The 27,580-nt window shown below is 43.1% G+C and overlaps 1 long non-coding RNA gene across 1 annotated transcript in view; it reads right to left on the bottom strand.

Annotated features, from left to right (window-relative positions):
• LOC140703039 (uncharacterized) overlaps positions 1-27,580 on the bottom strand; it is a 73,389-nt gene that overhangs the window by 28,956 nt on the left and 16,853 nt on the right. Inside the window, exon 2 of the long non-coding RNA XR_012082328.2 lies at positions 8,955-9,091. This is a non-coding gene — a long non-coding RNA (uncharacterized LOC140703039). The remainder of the gene's footprint in view (positions 1-8,954; positions 9,092-27,580) is intronic.

Raw genomic sequence — 27,580 nt, 5'->3', positions numbered from 1 at the left:
TATCCAGTTCTAACTGTTGATTCCTGTACTACATATAGATTTCCCAGGAGATAGATAAGGTGGTCAGGCACCCCCATTTCTTTAAGAACTTGCCATAGTTTGCTGTGGTCCACACAGTGAAAGGCTTTTGCGTAGTCAATGAAGTAGATGTTTTTTCTGGAACTCTCTGGCTTTCTCCATAATCCAGCGCATGTTAGCAATTTGGTCTCTAATTCCTCTTCCCCTTCGGAATCCAGCGTGTACTTCTGGGAGTTCTCGGTCCACGTAATGCTGAAGCCTACCTTGGAGGATTTTGAGCATAACCTTGCTAGCGTGTGAAATGAGTGCAATTGTATGGTAGTTGGAGCATTCTTTGGCACCACCCTTCTTTGGGATTGAGATGTAAACTGATCTTTTCCAATCCTATGACCACTGCTAAGTTTTCCAAACTTGCTGGCATATTGAGTGCAGCACCTTAACAGCATCATATTTTAGGATTTTAAATAGTTTGACTGGAATGCCATCACCTCCACTGGCCTTGTTGCTAGCCATGCTTTCTAAAGCCCAGTTGACTTCACTCTCTAGGATGTCTGGCTCAAAATCAGCAAACACACTATCTGGGTTATCCAGGACATCCAGATCTTTCTGCTATAATTCCTCTATGTATTCTCACCACCTCTTCTTGATGTCATCTGATTCTGTTAGGTCCCTCCCATTTTTGTCCTTTATCATGTCCATCTTTGCACAAAATGTTCCTTTAATATCTCCCATTTTCTTGAATAGATTTCTGGGTTTTCCCTTTCTATTATTTTCCACTATTTCTTTGCACTGTTCATTTAAGAAGGCCCTCTTGTCTCTCCTTGCTATTCTTTGGAAGTCTGTATTCAGTTTTCCGTAACTTTCCTATCTCCCTTGCATTTTGTTTCCCTTCTCTGCTATTTGTAAGGCCTCATTGGACAGCCACTTTGCTTTCATGCATTTCCTTTCCTTTGGGATGGTTTTTGTTGCTGCCTTCTATACAATGTTATGAGCCTCCGTCCATAGTTGTTCAGGCACTCTGTCCATTTTAATGGCCGTGGATGGCCCGAAATGCCCCCCCCCGCAGCGTTTTCGCGACCTCCGTAAGCAAGGGGAGGGTGCGAAAACACTGATAGGGGCCATTTCGGGTCATCCGGCGGCCATTTTGGAGCCGCCGATCAGCTGATTGGCGGCTCCAAAATGGCCGCCGGACGCCCCAATCGTCGCAAAGCGAGTGCGGCGATTGGGGCTGATCCGTATAGCGATCCCCAAAAAGGGATCGCTATACGGATTCTTCGTTAAACGGTGCGCTCGTTAAGCGAGGCACCACTGTATTAGCCTTTGCCCTGCTTCATTCTGAACTCCAAGGCCAAACTTACCTGTTGTTCCTTTTATCTCTTGACTCACTACTTTAACATTCCAGTGCACTATAATGACAAGAATATCTTTCTTTGGTGTCAGTTCTAGAAGGTGTTGTAAATCTTCATAGAATTGGTCCATTTCAGTCTCCTTAGCAATGGTGGTTGGTGCATAAACATGGATTATTGTGATGTTGAAAGGTCTGCCTTGGATTCGTATTGAAATCATTCTATCGTTTTTGAGCTTGTATCCCAATACAGCTTTTCCCATTCTTTTGTTGACTATGAAGGCTATTCCATGTCTTCTTCAAAGCCCTTAGCACAGGGCATTTCTGCCACAGAAAACAGTGTTGTGGTTTTCTCCTGGCAGCCATTTAATGCCGGGGAAGGCAGGGGCCGTTCTTCTGCTACCATCTTCTGCAGGCCCACTCCCCACCCCACTTTTCTCCCCTTTATTTTTCTGTTGGGATTTCAAAGGAGATTCTGGGCTATTTCCAGCCGCTTTGTTAGGGCCTGGGAGACCGGCAGCTGCAAGCGCATCCGGCCTCGTCCTTCCTAAAGCAGAGACGGCGCAAAGCCTCCACCGCCTCTTTGTGCTAATCACAAAGCCATTTCCCAAACACCTTCTTCCCCCATCCTGCACCCAGCTATTAATAATTTAGTTGCCTCTCGGCATGCTGGGAACACCTCACAGTATTGTGCTTGTCCTTTATTGTGGCAGAATTTTCTGGAGGATGCACAAAAGTCAATGTACTTGCACGATCCACAAGTAGATTCTGAAAATATAGGGATGAGGAGTGTTGTGTCTAGTGGGAGGAAGCCAGGATTGGGATTGGTTAAGGAGTCACCACCCCAGGAGTACCCATAGCACCTCTCTGTACCCTTTCCTCTACTGGGTCTCCACACACCAGCAAGAGACAACTAGCTGTGTCCCAACCCAGTCATGAGAACTGTGGGTTTGTATTCAGCCCTCCAAAGTTAAAAAACAAAAGAGCAGCTAGGAATCCACAATCATCCTAAAACCCAGTTTGTTGTTATGTGCCACCAAGTTGGAACTGACTTATAGCGACCCTATTAGGAGACTCTCAAGATAAGAGGAGTGTTTTTTACAAGTCCCACATTCCAGTGAGATTCCATGTCTGTGTGCAAATTTGAACCCAGGGCTCCTGAGTCCTAGTCCATCACTCTATCCACTACACCACAGTGGTTATGAGAACACAGGTAAGGATGTATAAAAGGTACTATAAACAACTTGGTATGCCATATGAACTGGTGGATCCTAGCAGGGAAGAAATGGCACTACAAATCAGGTAGTCCCTGATTAAAATCTTGTGCTGCCACAAAATCACTGGATTGCTTAAGGCAAGCCTCGCCGCACTTACTCTCAGACACATTCCCATCTATAATAAAGTGAATAATAATTCTGATTTACCTTCCAGTGATGGGGTAAGGATTACAATTGCAATGCATGTAAATTACTTTGAACACTTGAAATCACAATGCAAATGGTAAGAATTCTGAAAAATAATACACTGAAGACCACAAGGCAAGTAAGTCTTTCTCCTGATTTATTATTATTATTATTATTATTATTATTATTATTATTATTATTATTATTATTATTATTATTATTATTATTATTATTATTATTATTATTATTATTATTATTATTATTATTATTATTATTATTATAAATGTTTCTACAGCATTGCTAGGTTAGTGGAAACTTCAGATTGAATTCTCATGTCCATCATTAATAGCACACTAAGATTTAAGGCATCGGTGTTCCTGTTTTGCAGACAGCAATCTGATGCATGCCATGTGGTGTGAGTTGAACCACATATGAACACATACACGTATCTCAGGGCCATAGTTCATCCATGTATGTTGCACAGACATCTCCTTATTGAAGAAATACATATAATTGCTCCTCACTGTATCTTTTCTCCCAAACTGTTTTGTGAATCAAAGTAGCAGCGACTGAGGGTGCGGCTACACTGACAATTTGATTCACAGCTTGCCTGAAGTTGCAAGTGCCCACACAAGGGTTGGGGACGGATTAGGGACTTCACCACTCATGCAGGTTGCAATGAGGTTGCATTCCAGCCACAGCCCTGCCCCTATTCCTTCCTTCATTCCTGGCCCCACCCTTTGCTGACCCTTTAGTGCCTTGCAGCCCAGAGGAGTCCCATACCCCAGAGTGAGAGAAGGTTTAGCTAGGAGCCAAGGAAAATGTTGCCTCCATGGGGATGCCCACACAGCACAGTGAGACTTTGCCAGAGGGTTGGGGTGAAGCAGCTGAAACCCTAACTGAACTGTCTCAGAAATCCCCCAGTAGGATGCTAGTAGGATTTTTATTTGTGTAGCCAAGATAAAGCCATAGGAGGGGTTGGTGGATGTGCTGGCCGGATGCCAGGATGCTGGGAAGTGGGGGGGGGAGGAGAAAAGTTGCAAGTATCTCCTTGATAGGGTTCTGGAAGACTCAGACAAGCTTGCAGACAAGCCAGGTAGAACTTCCCTGGCTCTCAGCCAAATATCCTCCTCTATGGGGAATTTCTCCATTCAAACATCACACATTTCTGGAAAAATAAATTCTATAGAAATAGAAAAGTAAAATGGAAAAGGTACTTCATAGCTTCAGAATACAGAACATTAAGAGCTTGAACAGTAATTTTGAAAAATACATCATGATTCACAACTCAGAATGATTCCATTCGGGATCACCTCCTTCCCACCACTCATCAGTTACTACCTTCTCTTATTTACAAATACCACATGCAGGAATTACTGATCTTTGATGATGTAAACCAGACTATATGCCCCCAGAGATCAGTAATTACTGCATGCGTTACTTGAAAGTAAGAGAAGGTGATGAGTGGTGGGAAGGAGGTGATCCCGAATGGAATCATCCTGAGTTGTGACTCATGATGTATTTTGCAAAATTGTTGTTCAGACTGTTGAGGTTCTGTATTCTGAGACTACGAAGTACCTTTTCGTTATTTTTCCTGTTGAAAAGGTTTTCAAAGCTTTAAATGGGAAAGCTGCTTCACAGCAAACCTTACTCACAATGCTTTGTTTCTGCATGTCCTCTCCCTCCTCATAGCCTAAGTGGGAGACTTTTTTGAAAAAGAAGAAGTGGCTCAGGGGAGAAGAGGTTGGTTATATAAACCCCACTCCCATCTTCACTACAACAGCTGCAAGGGGAAAGCCCGACTGAATCCTCCCCTTACGAAGAAGTTGTAGCCCTTTGGAGGCAGAGGGGGAAAAGCAGTTTGGCAGCAAATAAGCTGGACCAATTTGAATCAGCCTTGAACATCATGCAGAGAGTTTTTTAAAAATTCACACATTTTACAAGTACCAGTAAATCCCATGGTATTTGATGATGTAATCACCCTCTAAGTTTCCATAGAAAGATGCTTCCTCATGGATCTTGTTTATCCTGTGGATCAGTGGTCTCCAACCTTGGGCCTCCAGATGTTCTTGGACTACAACTCCCAGAAGTCTTCACCACCACCTTTGCTGGTCCGGATTTCTGGGAGCTGAGGTCCAAGAACATCTGGAGGCCCAAGGTTGGGGACCACTGCTGTGGATCACCTCCATTACAGAACATCAGTGGCTTGGAAACCTTCCATGTAATGACGTCCCACACCATACCAACAACTGTATGAAGCCCCCACAGTAACAATTTAAGCTGATATATCAGCAAGCGTAGTATATGTTACACATGGGCAGAATTCAGGTTTGTAGGAACCACTTTATTTTTTTTTTTTTAGGACCTGAGTTCCGCCAACTGGAGCCTGGCACAAATCATGGTTCCGGCAGACACAGACAGTCCCCCCCCCGACACCCCACAAGTCCTGCAGAACTGGAATGGGATGGTCCTCATATGACACCTTCAAAGTGATATCTCAGTTACTTCAAGGATGGCTTCAGGCTTGAAATCAGGGGAAGCTTTTGTTGCTGCTCCTACTGCCGCTTAAACAAGCAAGAATTACTTATTTTTGCCAGCCTGATGTAAATCATTCAGGAATCAACCAGTAGATCAAGATCTACTGTCTGCCTATGTCTGCTATATGCCAACATGGTCCCACCTGCATATGATCCAAGAGTGGCTGTTCATGATGATTACATGCTTCTGTCACTACCACCACCCATCATCTCTCCCAATCCTTGGTAATATGATTGACTGGCTGCACAATACATAGGGCTTCCCAGGGTCTTCCCAGCATACACTTGCATTCTAAAAGGACCTACATATTTAGGGCCCCCTGCCTGGGAAGAATTGTGCAGGAATGTCTGCCAGGCAAAGCCATACATTGAAAAACCCTTCCTTCTCTCAAGGGCCAGAAGCATCGCTGGCTCCCACAATGGAGTTGGAGCGACTCCCTTCACACTTGGCACGTTCAAGCTGTAGCTCTGTGATCATCCCTTTCTCACCAGCATAAACAAAGGACCAGGCGCTTGTGTGCCCAGCACACCAAGATCAATGCCAGGTCTTCAGTGCTCCCGCCCAGTTCCTAGCATCAGAGGTGAGAGCTAGTATTTATAGCTGCTTTCAAACCGCCAGAAGAATGGAAAGCGGGGGGGGGGGCGAGGGAGGAAAGCACAGCCACGGCCTGATTTCCGATCCAGTCCCTGCCACTGAAGATAACAGCTGTGTGCAGACAATTAAAGGATAACTGGGACATGCTGCGAATGGCAAAGCACCGGGGTGTGCGAGGGGAATGGGAGATTGTCGGAAATTATGAATAGAGACAGACCCCTAGGACAGAACTTGGGAAAGTTACTCTTCTGAACTAAAAAAAAATCCCCCTCTCCTCTTGGAAATGCTTGGAAGGGGGATTCTGGGAACTCTGTTCTAAAAAGTTTCTCAAGCTCTACTGTAGAAGAAATGGGACGGAATAGATCAGTCCCCGGCATAGTTGAAAGAAGCAATGAAGACCCAGTAGACCTGCATCCTATCCACCTCCGTTTCTGCCATCCTGCTGCCTTCTGTTTTTTAAGCACCGCAAAACCAGTACCTCTTTGTTTACCAGAGACAATAAAATAGCAAGCATGTACACCATGGGCAATGGTGGTTCCATCATACGACCTTCAACACTTTGACTAGAAGAGAATCGCTCTCTAGTCACAGTACTAGCCTCCACAGTCTGTTACTACAATAAATATTACAGCAACAGAATCCCTGTCCTAAAGAGGATATCCAGCGCCAAAAACGTTCTCTCTCATCAGTCCGTCTGTTTCTTTAAGATCTCTGTGAGACCCCACAACTCCCTGGAGGTTTCACTCTTGAACTGCTCTCTTACCATGCTAAGAAGTTGCTCCCTAATGCAGGACATAAATCTGCCTTCCTTTTAATTTTAAATCCATTGCTTCTTGTCTTATCTTTAGTGGATTTGGTGAACAACTGTGAGCCCTCAGCTAAATGACCTATTAATGATGGGACAATATGCAAAGATGCAAGTTACAGAGAAGGCGTCTTCAGGCAGGAGTGGAATGTCTGCATAATTGCAAAAACAGAACCAAACCAAACAAATCAAAGCAAAAAAACCCCTTGTATGCTGTCACATGCACAGAATTTGACCCCATCAAAGAGAGTCAGCATCTCTTTTCTTATTCTTTATCTTTATGTCGCTCGTTATCTAATTTTTATTACTATTCTTACTATTACTATTACTGCTCTCGCTTTCTAAAATCAATCACAGCAATTACTATTTATAGTACACCAAATGGCTTAGGATATGAGCTGGGAAGGCATATTTATCGACTAAAGATAAGATTCCAGTTCCAGGCAAGTGTGCATGTGTGGCTACAAAGTATGGCATTCAGCCAAGGGAAGTGGGATTTTGTGTCTTTCCAGTGAAGGGCCAGTGCCAGCTACCAGCCAGAACACAATCATCCTTGCCCACAAGTGCAGTGGTCAAAGCTGCAGAGGCCCATGAATGTGGGTCTAATTTGACTCCCTAGGACCGAGGCCTATCCTGTTGCCAAGAGCAACCAGAGCAAGGACGCTTAGACAGGTTCTGCTCTAGAACACGACCAGCTGGTCAACCACAGAATGGGGCAGGAAGATGACCAGGGCTAAATCCATGTTTATTACAGCAGCAGCTCTTCAAGGGGACCGGCCATTGTAACTTTCCCATGATGTCTGCCAGATCTTTAGAGCCTTTGGATGAATCAGAGTGGTCAGCAGGCAGCATCACGTTCTGTTAATCGAAATCAGACCCTCACTCCATCCAGCCCCCTCCCTTAATTGCCATCACTGTAGGGTTTTAGAACAGCTGCTGTCAAGGAGCTGCATCCGTCGGGGGTTTGTGGATTAGAGGAGCAAAAGCAACAGCACTGTAGGAATGAGACTCAACTGGGAGAACGGGGGGGGGGGGGAATTGGTACTGCTCAAGAAGGCCCTATCACAATCAGATACCCTCAGAATCATTTCACATCTTCCCCTTGATCTTGATCCCGATTTCTGTACAAGAGCTTAGAAGGACAGTACTTTGGGACATATCCCTTCCCTGTTAGGTGCATGAGAAATATACAGAATCTCAGCAACAGCCACAGATCGATGCAGCCCCTCCACCACCCTAGTAATCAGAGCTGGCATCAAGTGCACCTCAGTGCCATCGGCACTGCTCTCCTTCCAATATTGGCTGGAGATATTGACAGGAAATGAAAGATTCATGCTTCAAACAGTACCTAAAACAGTCGCCTCACCTGCTGCTTCCCTCCTCCCTCTTTGGGGGGACGTGCTCAGCATAATAACAGAAGATAACAGAATAACTGGGCAGCCTCAGTCCTTGACACAGGGCACTGCCGTGCCAGTCTGGATGTGGGCAGGTCGACAGCAATCAGAACAGGTGGAATTTGCCCCAAACAGTCCTACATTCAAAGCTTTGATTTTTCTCTACCTTCAACTACAGCAGCCTCAACTATGCCACCTTTCTGTTATTCTGCCTCCAGCCCAGAACTTGGAAGTAAGGAGTTACAAGTAACATAATTGCCTATAACTAGTTACTTTTTATGGAAAAAAGGTGTAACAAAGCTATCTTTCAAAGCCATGTAATAAGCAGGAATGAAGTTGCTTTACTGGTATAATGAGTACTGTTTCTCAGTTTCAAACATTATTTTAAAATTGTATTTTGATAACATTTTAAAGTTGTTTGACATTCTCTTCTCAAACATATGTCCTTTTAGTGTTATTGGCAGAGTAACAAAGTGCAGACTACAACACAAGGAATACAACAGGTTTTTGTGGTGGGGGGGTTGGCACTATAATAAGTAATGACAATAGGTCACTTTTCAGGCATGTTAATGAATAATTAGAATTAATCTCCAGAATCCAATGAGTTACACCCGCCCTTATAACGCCAGCAGAGGAACTTTAAGCTATGATCACTGCAACTAAAGTCAGCACAGGTATTTCGTAGCACGAGTTACATGCCTCAATGTGTCATAGGAAATGCCTACTTCTGATCTCACAATTTGTGACAGTTTGCTATTGGAAGTTACACTGCTGGTATTAATTACAATGGAAGAAATACACACATCAGATTCCAGCCAATTATCTTTTAAAAAATAAGCTTTTGAGTTCTGCCCTACCTTGCATATATTTCAGCTGATGCCCCTCAGTCAAGCACATATTTCTCAAGGCTGCTATGCTTGACTAGAAGACGTGAAGAATTCAAGGTAGCCCATGTACATCTACATATCTCTGTGTACCTCTAGCATTTATAGACCTAAAAAGCAGAAAGCAGAAAGATCCTTTTTTGCTATCGTTCATATAATTTTTAATAATTAATTTTCATTAAATTTTATTTGTTAACATACAACCCTCCCCAAAAAATAAAACACTAGTGCACCCCTCACTCCAAGGACCATCCATTAATACAATACTGTACAGAGATATATTTTACAACGTTTCCTTCGTCTTTTAAAAGATCCCTTATCCTTTCCAAAAATACATATACTGTACTCTTGACCTGGTCTTTGCCCTTTTCCTTTATTCAATATGGCATTTATAAAGTCACCCCATATCTCATTGAATTTATTAATCCATAGTTCAAGTAATGACACAGGAGCCAGTCACTTTTCTGTAGTTGCTCAGAGGGACTGCATGTGGTTGCCAATCGAGGAACACAGAATGTAGAGCAAGAGGCATTTCAAGATCAATGCAGGGCCTCTGTGCTATAAGCAATCCTAAGAGCTAAAGTGTTTGTGAGAATCTTGCCCAACAACATAAAGGTCCAAAGAGAAGGCAGAAGAAGCAGGAGTTCATAGAAGATGAGCCGCATATATCTGAAGGCTGTTTACCTGCAATGGTGGTTCTTCAATTGGCCATTTGTGCACTTACATATGAGTTTGTTCAAGGCAGTCTTGAAATCTTCTAGAGCTAAACAGAAAGCAAAGGCATAGTGGTGGGAGCCCCATGTATTTAACCTGATAGGCGAGTGGGTGGGGCTTCCACCAGAATGAGCCTCAGTTTCAGAAGTCCACTGCAATAGGGAAGCAGGAGGAAAGAAATTAGCTTCTGGTGACCCTCCAGAGGGGAGAAGCATGAGACGTGTGGATGCCCTGATGGCCACACACACACAAACCAGTTACACATAAGAAACTTGTCTTTCTTTGTTATGGTCTCTGTGCATCATACGTATAGATGACTAGCAAGCTGTCTTTACCAGGCAGGGGGTATCACTGGAGTGGTATTGACAGAACTGCTGTGTAGAAGACAGGCTCTTGGCAATCCCAGGCATAAAGCCTGTAAGTGTCATATGAATGTCAGCAGCTGGGACCAGGTAGCCACTCTGCAAATGGCCTCTAGAGGGACCCTATGCATCCAAGCTGTAGATGAAGTTATCACTGTCATTGAGCAGGGCCAGATTCCAAACAGGCATGGGATGGCTGCTAGATCATATGCCAGCCGGATAGTTGTTACTGCCTGTTTTGAGATTCTTTGTGATTTAATGGGGTGACCTTTGTTGAGACCACTGTGGGCCACAGAGAAACAAACCACAAAAAAGAATAAAAGCAAAGGGTGACTTCCTCTGGGGGGGGGGGCAGAGTAAACAGGGGGCAGATGGAGTCCTAACCCTGATGAAAGTGGGGAGGAAGGTGGTATCTGGTCATAAGGTGACATTTTCTCTGTGGAAGTTCAAAATTGAGGAGTCACACCATTAGGCTAAGGATTTCCCCACTCAATGGGCTGAGGTAACTGCCACAAGGAAAGTGACCTTGAAGGAGAGGAGACAGAAGTTGCAAGTTGCCAAGGGTTCAATAGGGTGGTCCGAAAGCCAGGAGAGAACCAAGCAAAGTCCCAAGATAGAGCTATTGGGATGTAGGCAGATGGAAATGGTGGAAAGATTTTGAGGAATTTTTTCAACTGAGGTAAGAAGAACCAGGAATTTCTTGATAGTTGAAGGAGGTTGACCAAGATGGCAGCCAAGTAGACTTCATGAGAAATAAGTGAGAAGCCCCGTGATCTGCATTGTGATGAAGGAGAAGATACTGCACACATCAATTATGTATAATAATCACATGGTCAAGGAAGGCAAGGAATTACAGAACTTGGCTTGGTAGGGTTTCCATGTGGAGAGTTTGTACGTGGCTTGTAGAATAGGTTCTATATCTGATGGGAATGGCATAGTGGGGTGATGTATCAGGCTGTGAGATGTAGAGAGAGAAGGTCTGGATGTATGAGGGAGTCTTGTGCTTGAGTCAAATGACCTGGAACTTAGGGAAGGTGAAGGAAGTGACAACTGGGGAGATTTTAAGGAGATAGAGAAGCCAAGGCTGTTGGAACCATAACAGAGTTACAAGAATGTAGTGTGCCCAGTCATCCCAGATCTTGGCCAGAACTCTGGTGATCAGAAGCACGGGTGGAACTGTATAAAGTATGCAGCCCACTCTAATCCTCTAACTGTGGTGTAAAATATATAGAGAAAGAGTAGGCTGAAGGTTGACAGCAATAACTGGCTGTAGCACACAACCACACACAACTCCTGAAATAAGCAGCAGGCAGATGTGCAGATATACTCCTGGGACAGAGGTCTCTTCTCAAACAAGAAAGTGGTGTTGGGTATATGCTGAAACGGGAGATGATGAGCAGAAAGTCATCAATGATAACGAGAGAAAGGATTTTAGAGGGAGAAAGAGATCATGGGTTCAGTAAGGAAGCCTTTAAAGACTTCAGCCTATAACCAGGACTTGCAGGGTAAAGGCGCTATGATTTTCTGAGCAGCAAGGACTATGACATCATCTGCCACCTCCTTTAGGTTTCCCTGATTGCTCTCAGTCTGGCTGCAATCTTCACAGTAAATAAATGTATTTTCCTAGATATAGTATATTGTCACAAGCTGTCTCTGTTGTAGTGCAAGTATTTGAGGGTAGTCTGGTCTTGAATGAGCATTTTAGAACTATCATCATCATCATAGGCATCCTTCAGTCTCGAGAGACTATGGTAACATGCTCTGAATCGAGGAGTGTCCTCTCCAGAGCATGAAGCCCGGGTAAGGTAATATGGAGGATAGGCTGTTACCCAAGCAGCAGATCCCCCCTCTCCACATTGCTGAAATGGTCCAATGGAAAGGCAAGAGCCAATACAACTGGTTCCAGCAACATCGCAGGAGTTGGCAGAACGACACATGCTGCCTTCGGGACTCCAGCTCCGGATTTTGCCTCGAGGTTAACTCCTGAAGCCTTTTCCATGAGTGGATATAGCCACAAAGCAGTGGAGGTTTGAAATTGGAGTCTTCTCCTTCTCTAGGAGAAGACTTCTCAAAACTAGTATCTAAAACCAGTCCTCTTTCCATTACCATCCAGGCCAGCACTCTCAAATTCATTTATTAACAGTTCAGCAGGCAAGAGGTACAGATGATAATAACTTTACAAAAAGCCTTGTCCTCAATTGATGACATTCACCAATCCAGTGGTTTGCCTATTTGAAGTCTTCTCATGGAGGAGGGTGGCTATGGGGACTGCCACAGTGAGTACCTGCACTTCCAAATTTACCACTGCACCACTGCCTGTAACGTTCCCCTGCTTGTCTACTTATCTCTCCTATCCATTAAGATTACAAACTTGCTAGGTAACTCTGTTCTTATGTCTTTTAAACAAGAGAAAGAAACACAGAAATTAAGCAAATGGAACATGATTTCCTTCAATGCATCCAAGAAAAAGTATGATCAGTTGTTCACTTTCTGCATGTCAGGCTGCTGTAGAAATCATAAGAACAGGAACTATAAAAAGGTGACAACCTCCCTCTTCCATTTATCTAACAGAAGGCAGGTACAAGCAAACATCATCACTTAGCTAATTGTGTCTGTCAGCTCCAAAAGATCTGTTTTGGAGTACAAAACCTTGGATTCTTAAGTTGTTTCAAAGGCCTGTCAGTTCCTGCTCGAAGCGCCATGCTATGGGCCATTTATCAACTTGGTCTTAGGGATCTGGAACTTCAGGTGGATTTCCTCTGTTTCATAAGTCTTTTGTGTAATGGTTGCCCCATGGCACATATTTTATAACTGTGTATAAATATGGTTGTGGGTTTTTCGGGCTCTTTGGCCACGATCCTCATAAGGTTACAAGAGCTCAAAAAACCCACAACGACCGTCAGATCCCGGCTGTGAAAGCCTTCGAGAATAAATTGTGTAAAATATTTTCTACAAGAAATGTTGGACATGGCCCACGTGCTGTGTACTTGCTCCATCTTTTAGTTTCTTCCATTTCTCCCATCAGCTAAGCCATGTAAACGAGAGATCATGAATAGTGAAATACGTATTATTGTTTGTTTCTGAGAATGTGGTCTTCTGCTTACTCATACCAACATTCCCTGGCAAGTTTCATTTTAACCCCCAATTCTCTTGCCCGTCCTGAACTAGCTGCATAGCTGAAGCCCTCATGGGATCCTCAATAAGGTTACAATCACCATTACTATACAGTAGCAAGCTGTTCAAAGCTTTTAAGAGGCACATCTAAGCAATTTGTGTCTCACCTGAAATAATTTCAAATTGTTTTTAAAGGAAGGAGTATGTGCACGCACGTAGCAAGAAAATAGAGACTATGCAGTGGGATTCTGCATATGCTAGGAACTTCACCCATAGAATATTACCATAAATGGGGCCTAGGAAGAAGCCAGAGATGGTGCATGAGAACAAGATGAGAAATAACATTTTGGTAAGTTGAAAGATCAGGTAAAATAAAATGGTGGAAAACCATGTTGATGTGTTTCTCTGCATGAGTGCATACTTGACATACACGCACACAAACAAGGCTTGATGTTTTCAAGTTAATCTGCATCAGCAGCCAAAAGGACAGAAGAACAACAAATGGACAAAATGGGCAGATGCAGGAAGAGGAAGCTGTGCATGTGCACTAGGCATTCAGTGTTTTTAGTATCAAGCCTGGAAGGACAGCAGAAAGTAAATCTACCAGCTGTACTCAAATACCAAGCACACTAGAACAGCTAAATCCCAAGGGCAATCCGGAAGCACCCTTACTTGTAATACTTGCATTGGCAGGTTATTTTGCTCTGCATTAAACTGTGATGTTGCTATCTTTTTATCTTCCGTGATGCCAAATCTTTTTGCTGGGGCAATTCTCCTACACTTACTCAATTGATAACACTGGTTCTATGCAAACAACAGATGTATAATCCAACCACTGACCAACTACATATCAGTCATATCAGTACAGCCTCAAAATGCCAACTTTTCTTTAGAAAATCTCATGGCATTTAAGAACAAAACTAGAACGCAGCATGATTGAAATGTTAGCAGCAGAAAGATATAGCATGTTTAAAAAAACCAGAATAGATACAAACAGAAAGGGAGAGGGGGCACTAGCATTATAGCTGCACAGAAATTCAGGAGAATAAAGAAAGTAGCTATGTAGAAAGCAGCTAGATTTTTTTAAAAAAAAAGTTAATGGAGACAGAATTAAAAGCCACATTGTTGCTGGAGTTTATTGCAGACTGCCAAATGAAGGTGAACATTTAGATGATGATTTCCTGAGAGAAACCTACAGATATTTCAGGGAAACAAGAATTAATACTAACAAGGGACATCAGCTACCCCAATAGCTCCTGGGAGACTAATAATTACAAAACAACCTGGAATTTCCAAATGATTCCTCATAGTCTTATCGGTGACTTCAACTTTCAGAGACTGGAAGAACAAGGGGGGTCATCCATTGACAACTTGATCCTAACAAACAGGGAAGAGTTGGTCAATGAGCTTAAAGCAACAGGAACCCTGCTGTGACTGTAATGTGTACCACTGAAGTCTTAATCCTAGGGGAAGCAGAAACTGAGCACTGTTAAACCTGTATATTCAATTTCAGAAAACCTGATTTCAATAAGCTCAGGTAACTGCCAGATAGAGTTTTGTACCTGGACATACAAAAGGGAAAAGGTCGGAATTCCTGAAGGAGGCATTACGAAAAATGCTACCACAAACAATTCCAATAGGAAAGAAAAAAAATGGGTGATATTTTAAAAAGTCATTGCAACTATGCAAAAAGTGTCACAATAAACTGAAAATAAAAAGGGGCACATTTAAGGATGAGAAGAAAGGGCAGGTCACCCAGGATCATCACATACAAGTATTCCAGAGTTGTAGAGACTGTGTCCAGAAAACTAAAACACAGAACAATCCAAGTCTAGCAGGGAGCACTAAGAACAACAAAAAAGGCTATCTTCAGGTATTGTTAGTAACAGTAAGCTCAATGTTCAGTAAAAAAAAAAAAGTGGAGCGCTAACATGTTTGCCTCCATCTGATCCCCATACAAGTGTAATGCAGTATAAAAACCATTTGAGGGATCAGAAGGATTGCTGTCCAACATAGTTGGTCAAGAAATACCTCAGGACTTCAAATGAATCAAAGTCAGAGGTAGATGAATTATATTCTCTACAGTTCATACTTAAGGATACATAAGGAATGTGCCCATATATTTTTAGAGCCTCCATGTATTTGAGAAATCTTACCACAGGACTGGAGACAGGCATATACTGTATTTGCATAAACTTCAAAAAAAGGGGGAAAGGAAATTAGTTACCATGTATTTCTATTTCTGTGTTTGTTTGTTTGTTTGTTTGTTCAGTTTAGCTACCCAGGGCCATTCTGAGCAGTTCACAACAGAAGGAACAAACATTAAATCATAATTACATAAACATAACAACTACTCAAAATTAAATAAACATATCATCAATTAAACTAAAAACAACAGCAACATAAAACAATTAATAAAAGCAAGAAAGCGGAATTGATGACTTAAGTGTGGCGTCGACCACTGTGCTCTGTACTTTTTGAAGGAAGGAACCTCTACTCACAGAACAGCAATTTACCTTTCTGAGGGGACGGATCTTCCTCTCATCTATTTAGATAGGGCTAGGAGTGTGGAAGAATCCCTTAACTCTAAAAACAGAGGCAGAACAGATATCTGTCGAAGATGCCATAGCACTAGATTAGCCGCATTAAGCATGGGGCTGGATCAGACAGTCCTGAAAACCATGCTCCAAATCTAGATTCTCAGAGCTTGGAGAAGTTACTTTTGTAGACTATAAATTCCCATAATCCCCCCAACTAAGATGGTGGCCATGCTGGCTGGAGGATTCTGGGAAAGCTATCTCTGAACCTTCTGATCAGATAGGCAGCACAGGGCCAAAAAACTGGAACAAACATGAAAATTTAGTATAGTGAGAATATGCTTGGAATTTCTTCTGTGAACAATTGATTCTGATTTTGACTTAGGCCAGATCTTCCTACCAGAAAGGTATTCCTTAGTGATCTGTAAAATGACAGTTATAACTTTCAGAGTAACATCAATGTGCAACAAGTGGCCAAGCTCCAAAGACCTTCCCACGTCAGTCAAGGGGTCCTCTCTAATTTGAAACAGAAAATTGGCTGACCCAATTTTCCAGTGCCAAACAAGGCCTTTTTGTCTGTGTCTGAGAACCACTTCACTTACAAGTACTGTACTAATTTCTTTTCCTATAGCATTCTTCAGAAGGCTTTTATGAATATGGGCCACATACTGGAACGCATTACCCATCATCAAGCAAGGTAAAAAAAATCTCAGCACTTAGGAAAGTTATTTCTGGGACTAATTTCAAGGGAGCCAAAAAGGGCTTATTGCACCTTAAAGACTAGCATGTTTTATAAGGCCTGGACTTTTCTGGACTGCAGGCCACTTCATCTGATAAAGCAGCCTGAAATCCACGAAAGCTTATACTAAATAAAACTTGTTAGCATTTAAAGTACTAAAAAAAATCTCGGTTGATTTTTTAAACTGCACATCAGAGGATTCCGGCAGTTGTAGTCTTAAAAAAAAATTACTTTTTCAAACTGTGCAAAACTCTTTCCTATCAGTTCTCACAAATACTGAGAACTCCACCCTACCGTTAGCCTGTGTCTAACTGCACCACAGTTTTCTCTATGAAGACGCATTTCCCTGTCTCTAGAAAGTACCGGTGTTTCTTATTAACAGCAATTCCGTCCGCTTAGAAAAAAACGCAACCTTCCAGCCGGATACCTGAGACTGGGTGATCCCCTTGGAACAGAAAACTGATGGTAGTCCCCTCTGATGGGCATCCCCAGAGGCACTTGGCACTGCCTGTTTGCAGAATATATATTCCCAATAAATCCTGGCTTGTGCATGCAGTAATTCTCAATACATTTTCAAATATACTTCAATTATTTCCCTCATATATCATGGGGAAATTGCATTGGCGAGCAGCGGTGGTAAGCAGGGAGTGCATGGTGAGGCGGCGTTAATAAGATTGGGCTTGCTATTATGCATGAGGTCGTTGAGGACACAGTGGGGAACCTTATGTGCCAAAGAGAGACAGAAAGAAAGGAATAAATGCAATCTCCTGCTTCCCCGCCTTCCCCCAGCACCTTGATCAACTCTGCTGGGATTAATGCACATCCAACCCCTCCATTTCCTCTCTCCCATCTCAGTGTTTAAGCCAAGAGATTCATCCTTGTCCACAGCTCATGCTAGAAGGGTTAATCATGGAAGCAGTCCAGATAATAGGTAAGCACAGAATCCGAATAACTTTTATGTTGAAGTCCAGAGCAGTCCTAGACAAGAGAGCATAGGAAGGACAACTGGTTTCTTTAAAACAAAAACCAATGAGAATCTCGTGGGCAGAGTTTTTGTGGGTGGGGTACAGTCCACAAAAGCTGATGCTGCCACATAAGACTTGTTAGGCTTCCAGGTAGCACGAGACTCTTCACTGTTTTTGCAACAGGAGATTGCAAGTTAACATATTTCTTCCTTTGCTTTTCGTCTTAAAATCCATCTTTCTTTTCACTGGAATATAGTAGAAAATGGTGAAGAGGGTCCAATTAAAGGAAAGAAAGCAAGGCTCTACCCAGGACCCCATAAGGCCAGAAACATCAAGCACCCTTCTATTTAGCTAGACAAAGAAACATTCAATAAAGGGAAGTTCAGCAAAAGTTTTCCTTGTGCATTGGAAAGGCATTAATTGAGAACTAACTGAAGTGGACCCTTCAATTCAAACCCTTATTTCCCCCTATCACTCATCCTCCAAAAGGCTCCAGCACATTTGCATTCAGCACAAAAAAACCAAGAAGGGCTTAGGGATGCATCTTTGTATCATGTGAATGTACAGACCACACACACCATGCATCCAAAATGAAGTCTGGAAGCTTGTAGGTTGAAAAAACACAAGCTACAAACAGTATTCAAGCCCACCACAAAAATACAACAAATGTTACAGTCAGCAAAGGACAGAAGGGACCCTCTCACCACTGCAGGAGTATACCGGATACCTTGCAGTTGTGGCCAGTTATATATTGGAACCACAAAACGAAGCATCCACACCAGAATCAAAGAACATGAGAGACAATGCAGACTAAAACAACCAGAAAAATCTGCAGTAGCTGAACATGCCCTAAAACAATCTGGACATGAAATTCTATTTCAGAATACTGAGATACTGGACAACACCAGCAATCATTACGTCAGACTGCATACGGAAGCCATTGAAATCCACAAGCACCAGCAGAACTTCAACAAAAAAGAGGAAAGTTTGAAACTCAGCAAAACTTTGCTCCTAGCTCTCAAAAATACAGAGTGCAAAAGGTCAACAAACTCTACCCAGCCACAAGGACCGGGGATCAGTAAACACAAAAGACCAGCTAATGACACCCATCAATCGCAGTGACAGATAATCTCTCCTCCTCATCACAACAATACACCCACAACAAGACACAGTAATCACCCATCTCCTGAAAAGGACAAAAGCCTATCTCACAGCCATAAATACTCACTCCCAAGCCAACTACACCAGAGTACAGAGTGCTGTCCTCTGAACATGCCGGCCACAGAGACTGGCGAAGGTTGTTAGGAAGAACAACCTTCAGAACACGGCCAAAGAGCCAGAAAAACCCACAACAACCATTAGATCCTGGCCGTGAAAGCCTTCGCGAATACACATGTAGAAGTCACTACATTTCTCTTAAAATATGCATATGTACTATATACACTTCAAAGGGATATACAGAGCTTTCTATTCCATTTTCATTTCCTAGGTGAAAGGCTACAGAAATAGTACTCTGGCATACTTTTGTTTGTAATATTTTTTATCCTTCTGTTATCTCAAATATTCAAAATACTTTATAGTTTTTTAAAAATACGCAGAAGCATATAGCAACAGGAACTATGCAACAAGGCTACAATGCCTCAGATTAGAAAGGAATGGGATAGAAAGGAGAAGCGGTGGTAGCATAACCCTTTCCCAACCAGTCAGCCCTAAAGTTGCCCTCCTGACTCCTCCGGGATTGTCCCAAATGCATAGGGAGCCCTACAGAGACAATCTGAGCAAAGAAAGAAAGAAAGAAGGGAGGGAGGGAGGGGAAGGCTCAAGTACTGTACTCCCTCCACTGCTTTAAATTCACCTCTTCCCTAAGCTGTTTTTCTCAAAGAAGCAAACCAACAAAATGAATTGGGACTGCGCTGCATATATTTGTGTGCAGCCATTAACAGATACCCAAGTACCGGAAGAAGTTGGAAGGAGCCCCAAATCTTGCAAACAGAGGACATAAGCCATGTTCTGTCAAATGTGCATGAGTCCCTAAGTCATCCTGTCATTGGTATGCACATGATTTATGCAGCTGTTCACTATCCCCTCCCTTCCCTTCCCAGCCCCTCCTTTCCTGAATGCAGGTTATGGGGCAGGAGAGAGAGGGCAGCCTCATTGGTATGTTCTCATCTGGTTAGACCAATGCTGGGATGCTTCTTGGAACCCATTTAGCATCAGTTCTTGCAGCAATGAGCCCTGGCCCTCCAAATCACGAGGCTGGGAGTAATCGTGCCCTTCAGGACAAGCGCATGTAATCATTTGGGACAGTCAAATTTCTTTACATTTCCCAATGAATATTTATGCAATTTGTACAGAACCACCAGAGCTGCAATACCACTGCGAGCACAATGGGAAATGTCAGCACAGGCTTACCCCCACCCAAGGCTCCCCATGGCCCTGCATCTCATCTCTCACACACATTGGGCAGGAATGAAAATATATGCAGGCTTTGTCACGTCATGCTGCACAACCAGGAGGTTGGTCTCTGTTCCAGCACACACACCAATGTACACAAACACTCCAAACCGAACCAACATACCTTACTGATTACGGATGCACCCACAGAGGGCTGTATTATATCGCTGCTAGTCTGGACAGACGGTTGGATGTACTGTACTGTACTCCTCAGTAACATACTGTAAGAAAATGCAGAAGCATGACCACATGCACAAACATTAAATAATCAATTTTGTTGCCGGCTAGAATAAAACAAACAAGTTCAAGAGCTACTATATGGGACAACGACAACGACAACGACAACGACAACGACAACGACAACGACAACAACTACTACTACTACTACTACTACTACTACTACTACTACTACTACTACTACTACTACTACTACTACACTGGCTGGCTCTTCTCCCCGGACCTCCTCCCTGGACCTCCTCTTCTCCTTAGCCAGACACCTAAACCACTAAGCTATGCAGTCAGCTACTGTGTGCATAGGAAAGCTATACAGCTTGCAGAAACATTTCAAAGTCAAGATCCTGCCACCTTGCCTGAGCAGAAAAAACAGTGATTTTCCACTGTGGCAACCCTGGATTGCATGAATCCCAGGGAGGAAGGAGCAATAAATAAATAAATGGTGTTGACAGGAGACAACTTTGATTTCATTGTTTGGAGAAGCTTCCCAGGAGGGGAACAGAACCCCTCAGGATCTGGGCTAATCATTCTTGTTAATCAGGACCAACTTTTACGGTACAAGGGTACACTGGGCAAAAGGCCTGTGGGCTGAACTGGCCAATGGATTGATGGCCTATGGAATAGATTACTCAATATGGAATAACCTGCCTATGAAATGACATTGAGAAAATCTTTGATTTGTTTCATACACAGCACAATTAACTCTTTCCTGTTAACATAAAAGGCTAAAGATTCCTTCCAACCTGGACTTTTGCATGATGGAATGAGCAAAAAAAGAGACAGATACATGATTGCTGTGGCAACAAGGCTCTGGGTGAGCTAAAGACAATGGACCACTGTGGACAAGCTACATCTGGATATTTCCAATGGCTCCAGGCCTAGAGTGTACCCTGATAAGATGATATGGTCACATTGTGTGCCTCATGACAAAGGGTTAATTGACTTTCTAGGAATAAAGAAAAGTGGCATAATGCACTTTTTTCTCTCAGCTTGCCATCTACCAACACAGAACTGAATTATATAGGTGAAGGTAAGGAAGCCAACCAGAATGCAAGAAAATCACATACACACAGACACGGGGGGGGGGGGTGAAGAGAGAGATTTCACTACTTTATTTTACGTTTATCCTTCTGGTTTTCCCTTCTGGATTTCCTTGGATCAATTCTCCTGCACATTCCCCCGATTAGAGATGGGCATGAACCACAGTTCGGCCCAGTTTGGTGCAGCACCTGCACAGGTATTCCACAGGAGCTACACACTCCCTTCTCCCACCTCCTCTGCACAGTCACGCATTCTCTGGGCAAAGCACGCCTCCCTCCTCTGCCTCCTCCAATGGCTACTTGCTCAGACAAGGAGGCGCAGCAGGGAAGGAGAGTAGAGGAGAGAAGCAGACATTGAGATCAGTGAGCAATGTCTACCCTTGAGTCTTCAGGAACCTGTTCCTTCAAACAAGTAGCTATACATCTTTCTGAATCTTTAGGTCAAACAGCTGGAATACGGGTGATCCTGAACTAGAGGGCTAATGGAAAGTTAAGGGGAAATATACAGTAGTGGCTAACTGTGGCTAATTTTGCATAAGTATAATTTCATCTGATACTTTAATACAGATGGTTCTGCTTTGCACTTTCCATTTCATCATTGTATTTACTGTGTTAGAAAGTAACTGACTTTCCTTTGATTTCTTTTATATTGTGTCTTCATTTTGTGAACCTCATTCCCTGTTTATCTGCTGTAATTTAAATAATCTTCAAATTAACTGCACCTTTGGATAGCCTCGTATCATCTCTGGTTATACTTTTTGCCCAATGGGGCAAATAAAGGACCTAATTTTCAACTCTTGCCAAGTTTCAGCAGAGCTTTGCCAGAGATCTACACAGGGGTATCTGGCTACGGCCACTTCGTTATACAGAACATTCTAAAATAGATTAACAACAGCATGCAATGGCACATCTATTCAGGACCACTGCCATTGTTTTTACATTCTAAAAACACAAACATCTAGCCCTCATCCACACCATATTCCCCTTTCTTGTAACATTTAGATCTCCTTGACCAAACCAGAATAGTCTGACTCCCATAGAGCAGTGGGCCCCAACCTTTTCTGAACTGTGGACCGGTTGGGTGGGTGGGGCATGCTTGCGGGGGGGGCGAGAAGCTCACTTGCGCATGCACAGGTGGGCAGGGTGCGCTTGCGGGTGGGAGGGGTGTGTTTGTGGGTGTGTGGGGTGTGCTCGTGCGCATGCGTGGAGCACACTTGCAGGTGGGCAGGGAGCACTTATGGGTGGGCAGGGCACTTGTGCATGTGGATGTGTGGGCCGTGCAGGCAGGTGGTCATGTGTGGGGGAAAGGTGTGCAGGGGGGCAAGAGATCTGTCTCCGCTGCCCAGTCCTTCCAAGGCCACGGACCAGCACCGGGCCGTGGACCAGGGGTTGGGGGTCCCTGCCATAGAGGAAGCAAGCATGATTGCTTTCTCCCAAATTGGGAGTTTGGTGGTGGGAGCCATGAGATGAGTATTTTCTCCCAGAGTGAGAGGATCAGAGGCCCTTCAGTTCTACTTTCCCAACTCTTGGAGGGAAGTGGGTTCCTTGTGAGTTCCAAGTGTTAAGCCAGACTTCCATCTTCTCTCTCTTTTGGGAAGCTGGAATGCAGAGAAGCATTCCCCAACCAGGGGAAGTTGGAATGGTGAGTGCAGGTGAAGTTAACATTAAAAGAAAAAGAGAGAAAGAAAAGAAAAACAAATTATGAATCATAGAAGCAGGCCAATGCCACGCAGCAAGAAACTGTCTGTCAGGGGCCGGCGCCTCATGAATATTCAGCACTCACATTCAGCACTAAATCTCATTGGAATGTCAAGGACCATTAGGTAGACAGGGTTATGCAGGTGTTTATGTGTGAGAGAGTGGGTGGGGATAAGGATAAATGTGGGGAGCAAGTGCTTATATAGGCAGGTAACTAGAAAAGGCTGAATTAGAATGGCATGCTTGGGGAATACCCAAGGAAAGACCAAAGGCATCCAAATTCCCACATGATGGGCCAGTTTATGTTGAGATGTAGGCGAAGCCTAAAAATTATAGTACGGCTTATCTAGGTTATGGATACAAGACTTTTCGGTAGGATTAAGAGCACTCGATCATGGTTTAAACGAGGGGAACATGCTATCAGGATTCTGTCACTTTGGACAGAAAAATACAACACCTGCAATTCCAAGGTCAACTTTCATATTAATCTCTAATCCTGTGCATACCTACTTTGGGTTTCCTTCCAAGGCAACAGAGACAGAAACAGGCCATTATTTACTATGAGGGTTTGCCTTACTTAAAAGTCTTTGCTGTCTTTAGGGTCCCACAACTGGGAATAAAGTTTCAGTATGTGCTCAGGATAATATTTTAAAACAACAACTGGGGATATCACATCCTTATAGTTGAATTTATTTACAAGAAAGAATATAATCTGATATTCAACTATGACTTGTATCTTGATAAAATATTCAGATATTTTGCTGTATTCCAGCACAACTTTGTTTATTTATTTGATTTATAGCTTGGCTTTGTACTGGAACTGGGAACAAAGCTGGATCTATGGATAGGATGGACAGGTCTGTGCTGCTGCTGGGTCTCATTTCCCTCTTGAACTACAACTCAGTAAATATCATTCAGCAACATAACAGTCCTTTGGAGTAGTTTGGTTTCCATGCTACATAAGCTTATGCAGCACAAAGTGGGAAAGGAGTCTATAGTTCTAAGCACTTTCCCTGTACTGTAAATTGCAGTTCATCCTGTCACAGCCCACAACCTCTTACAGGAGTGTGGACCTCTGATGGGAGAGTGGATATTTCCCCTTGGGGAGCATCAGCTGTCAAGGTACAGTACAGCTATCAAATATTGTCTTTTTAATGTTGTTAGCCATCTTGGGTCCTTTGAAGGAGAAAGGCAGGGCAAAAATATTTTAAATAAATAATAAAAATAAATCCAGCTTAAAGAGTATAAAAGGAACAAATTATTCTACTTGCCTAAATTTAAAAACACTATTAAATCTAGATTAATATAAACCACCCTGAGATTAAGCCTCTAAACCAGAAGCTAGAACAATAACTTAAAAAAAAAAAAAAACAACGGCCAGAACACCAACAGAGGATTCTGGGCGCTGATAAGCTCTGTTTTATAACTAGACGGAATCTTAATCAAGAAATCACTGCTTGCAGGGGGTGGCGGGAGGGATGGCAAGCTTTCCATCTACGTGTGGCACAGCTCTTTGGAGAAGCTTCTTGCAGAGATTATGACTCAATTGCTACACAGGTGCTCAGCACAAAGGCACGAGACCCAATGTTTTCTATATGTTTCCCCAGCCACGGTACCATCCTCTGTATTTTTCTTATAAACACAATTATTTTGGCTCACGTTTAGTGCCATGCTAGGTAATAGCTAATTTCTTTCTAAATAATTTTTCACTCAAATAACGTTTCACCATTTATATTAACTTGATGTTATCAGTCACTCAGGCCCAATGTGAATGAAGCTCCCTATGCATGCCATGCTTTAAATTTCCTGCCTCCGAGAATAAAGCATTTAACAAATTTAACAGCTAACTTCTTAATTACCCCAAGTAACACATTGGGAAGGATAAACACACAAAAACTGAGACAGAGGAAAAAAAACTTGTGTGCATATATGCTCTTTTTCTGCCAAGGTAAGTGGATGGAATTTTAATCAAGAAAACACTGCTGTGGGTGAGGAGAGTGTCCCAGGTAGTCAGGCCCAAAGAGAGTTAAAAAAATACAAAACCTCTGCTCAGAAGATGCAGGTCTCTATATCACAGATAGAAAGTTAAGTCTGAAGTGAAGCAAAGGATGCAACGAGAAGAAATGTAGGCAATAATAACCTAGAATCAGAATGTACAGAGGTAGGAAAGTAATACCTTCCATCCTTTCAAATATATATGAAAATGAATAGTATATGAACAGGTGGACCACAGCTAAAATGTGAAATCAAATGCTTCTGATATGGTATTCTGCCTAATTTTCAAACTGTAAGAAAATATCGTGTAGCAGTTAGGTTGTTAAACTTGGACCTGGGAGATCTTGATCTAGATAGGCTGGAGCACTGGGCTGGAAACAACAGAATGAGATTCAACAGGGATAAGTGCAAAGTACTGCACCTCTGGAAAAAATGCACAGTTACAAGATGGGGGATACCTGGCTCAGCAATACAACGAGCGAGAAGGATCTCGGAATCATCACAGATCACAAGCTGAATATGAGCCAACAGTGTGATGTAGCTACAAAAAATGCAAATGCTATTTTAGGTTGCATTAACAGAAGTATACTCTCCAAATCCCGTGAGGTGCTAGTTCCCCTTTATTTGGCACTGATTAGTACTCATCTTGAGTTCTGTGTCCATTTCTGGATACCACACTTCAAGAAGGTTGACAACAAATTGGAAAAAGTTCAGAGGAGGAAAACAAGGGTGACCAAGGGGGCTGGAGATCAAACCTTACGAGGAAAGACTTAAAGAACTGAGCATGTTTAGCCTTGAGAAAAGAAGGCTGAGGGGAGATACGATAACACTTTTCAAATACACGTTACAGCAGACCTGGGCAAAGTGCGGCCCAAGGGCCACATACGGTCCGCGAGCCGCTCCTGTCCGGCCCGCAGACAGTTTTGGACATCAAAACCATTTACAGTATAGCTTTTTGTCTCAAGTTGATCAATTGCTTATCTTTAACATACAGCAAAAAACCTCTTTAGTATTTGTGAAGTTAAGCAGGTTTAAAATAAAAACAATCATAGCATCACTGTTTCATTTTATTTTTAAATAAAGTTGGTTCGGCCCCCGAACACAGTTCAAATGTTTCATGTGGCCCCCCTGTAGAAATTAATTGCCCACCCCTGCTGTACAGGAAGCCAGATTTTGGTTTTATATCAGGAAAAACTTCCTAACTATTAGAGCAGGATACAATGGAATCGATTCTCTGAAGAGGTGGCGAGTGCTCCAAACTGGAGGTATTAAAGAGAAACTTAAGACAACCACCTGGCAGATATCCATTGATTTGTGTTCCTGTACTGAGAAGGTGGTTGAACTTGATGGCCTTATAGGTCTCTTAGAACTTCATGATTCTATGATCTTGGTTGAGGTCCTCACCAAGCCATGAAACTTACTAGGTGTCCATGGGGTAGGATCTCTCCTGTAGCATGAGCAAGGAGGATGGGAGCCACATCCACCACCTTGAATTGACTGACTGACTGCCTGACTGCCTGCCTAAATAAATAAATAAATAAATAAATAAATAAATAAATAAATAAATAAATAAATAAATAAATAAATAAATAAATAAATAAATAAATAAATAAATAAAGTTAAGGGTTTTGGGGGGAGGTGGAAACTATGATTGGCTTCAGCAAGCTGCAATCCCAACTTTCAAAGCCTGGTAGCTGCTGTCAATCTTTCTTTTGTTTGCTTCTCCCTCCCCGCCATTGCTATGCACTGCGGAAGTTGCAGGAACCACAGGGGAAGGGTGACTTTCTGGGAACAGCCCCCAGCAGGAGGAGTGAAAGGAGTTGCCCCGAGGGGGATAGAAGGCTGGCCAGCCACTTTGCTGAGGCAAAAGGAAAAAGTCCGCCAATTACACCGATACATTTAAGCTTTTAATCCTTCTGAAGATTATCCCAAGGTCAGGGCATCAGTGAATCCCCACAAGGACAGCCTGTGGTGTTGCTGGCAGCTGGACCAAGCAGATAACAGCCAGTGCTGGCTGGGGAACAGGCAGGGAGCCCTCCTGCACAATTAGCCTCGGGGAGCTACTGGCCCAACAGAAGACTGAAGAAAATGGGGACTACACTGGGCCCCCAAGCTGCCAAGAGGGGATGCAAAATGTTATGCTTTCCCCCAGTGGAGCTCTGCCTTCCCGGTACTGCCTGCCAAACACACACATGCTTTCGTAAAACAGCCCAGTTTCTCCTCTTTCAGCCATGCCAGAAAACGCAGGAATTTCAAAGAGCCAGGCTCTTCAAGGGCAGAAGGAATTCAGAGAAGCCATCCGTTCAGTTTCGCCACATGCTGTCTGCTCATTGCAGAAGTCCCCATTTGCTAAACCAAGCCCTCGCATAGATCCTGCTCAGAAGAATCTTTTTCTTCAAATTGTGCCTGGCTTTCATACAGAGACTACTGTATGAAAGTTTGTTCCTTCCTAGCCGAGGCGTCTGATGAGGAATGCAATCTCATGTACGTATGCTCTTGGAGGGGTCAGCCCCACTAAACAGAACGGGATTTACTTCTTAGCAAAGATGCACTGTTAAGAGCCAGAGTGGTGCTGTTCCTCTGTGCTACCTTCTGATTTACGGCAAGCTTAATTGCATTTTCGAAGGATATGGGAGATCAAAGAGGGGTTTGCCACTGTCACCCCCACCTCCAGTGAGTTTCCAGGGCCGAGTAGGGATTTGAGTTCAGATTTCCTGAGTCCTAATCTGTCAATTACACCGATTACA

The sequence above is a fragment of the Pogona vitticeps genome, chromosome 1 (assembly GCF_051106095.1).
Source record: "Pogona vitticeps strain Pit_001003342236 chromosome 1, PviZW2.1, whole genome shotgun sequence".
NCBI lineage: Eukaryota > Metazoa > Chordata > Lepidosauria > Squamata > Agamidae > Pogona > Pogona vitticeps.
The sequence above is the reverse complement of the archived record's forward strand: the minus strand, read 5'-3'. Positions and strand labels throughout refer to the sequence as shown.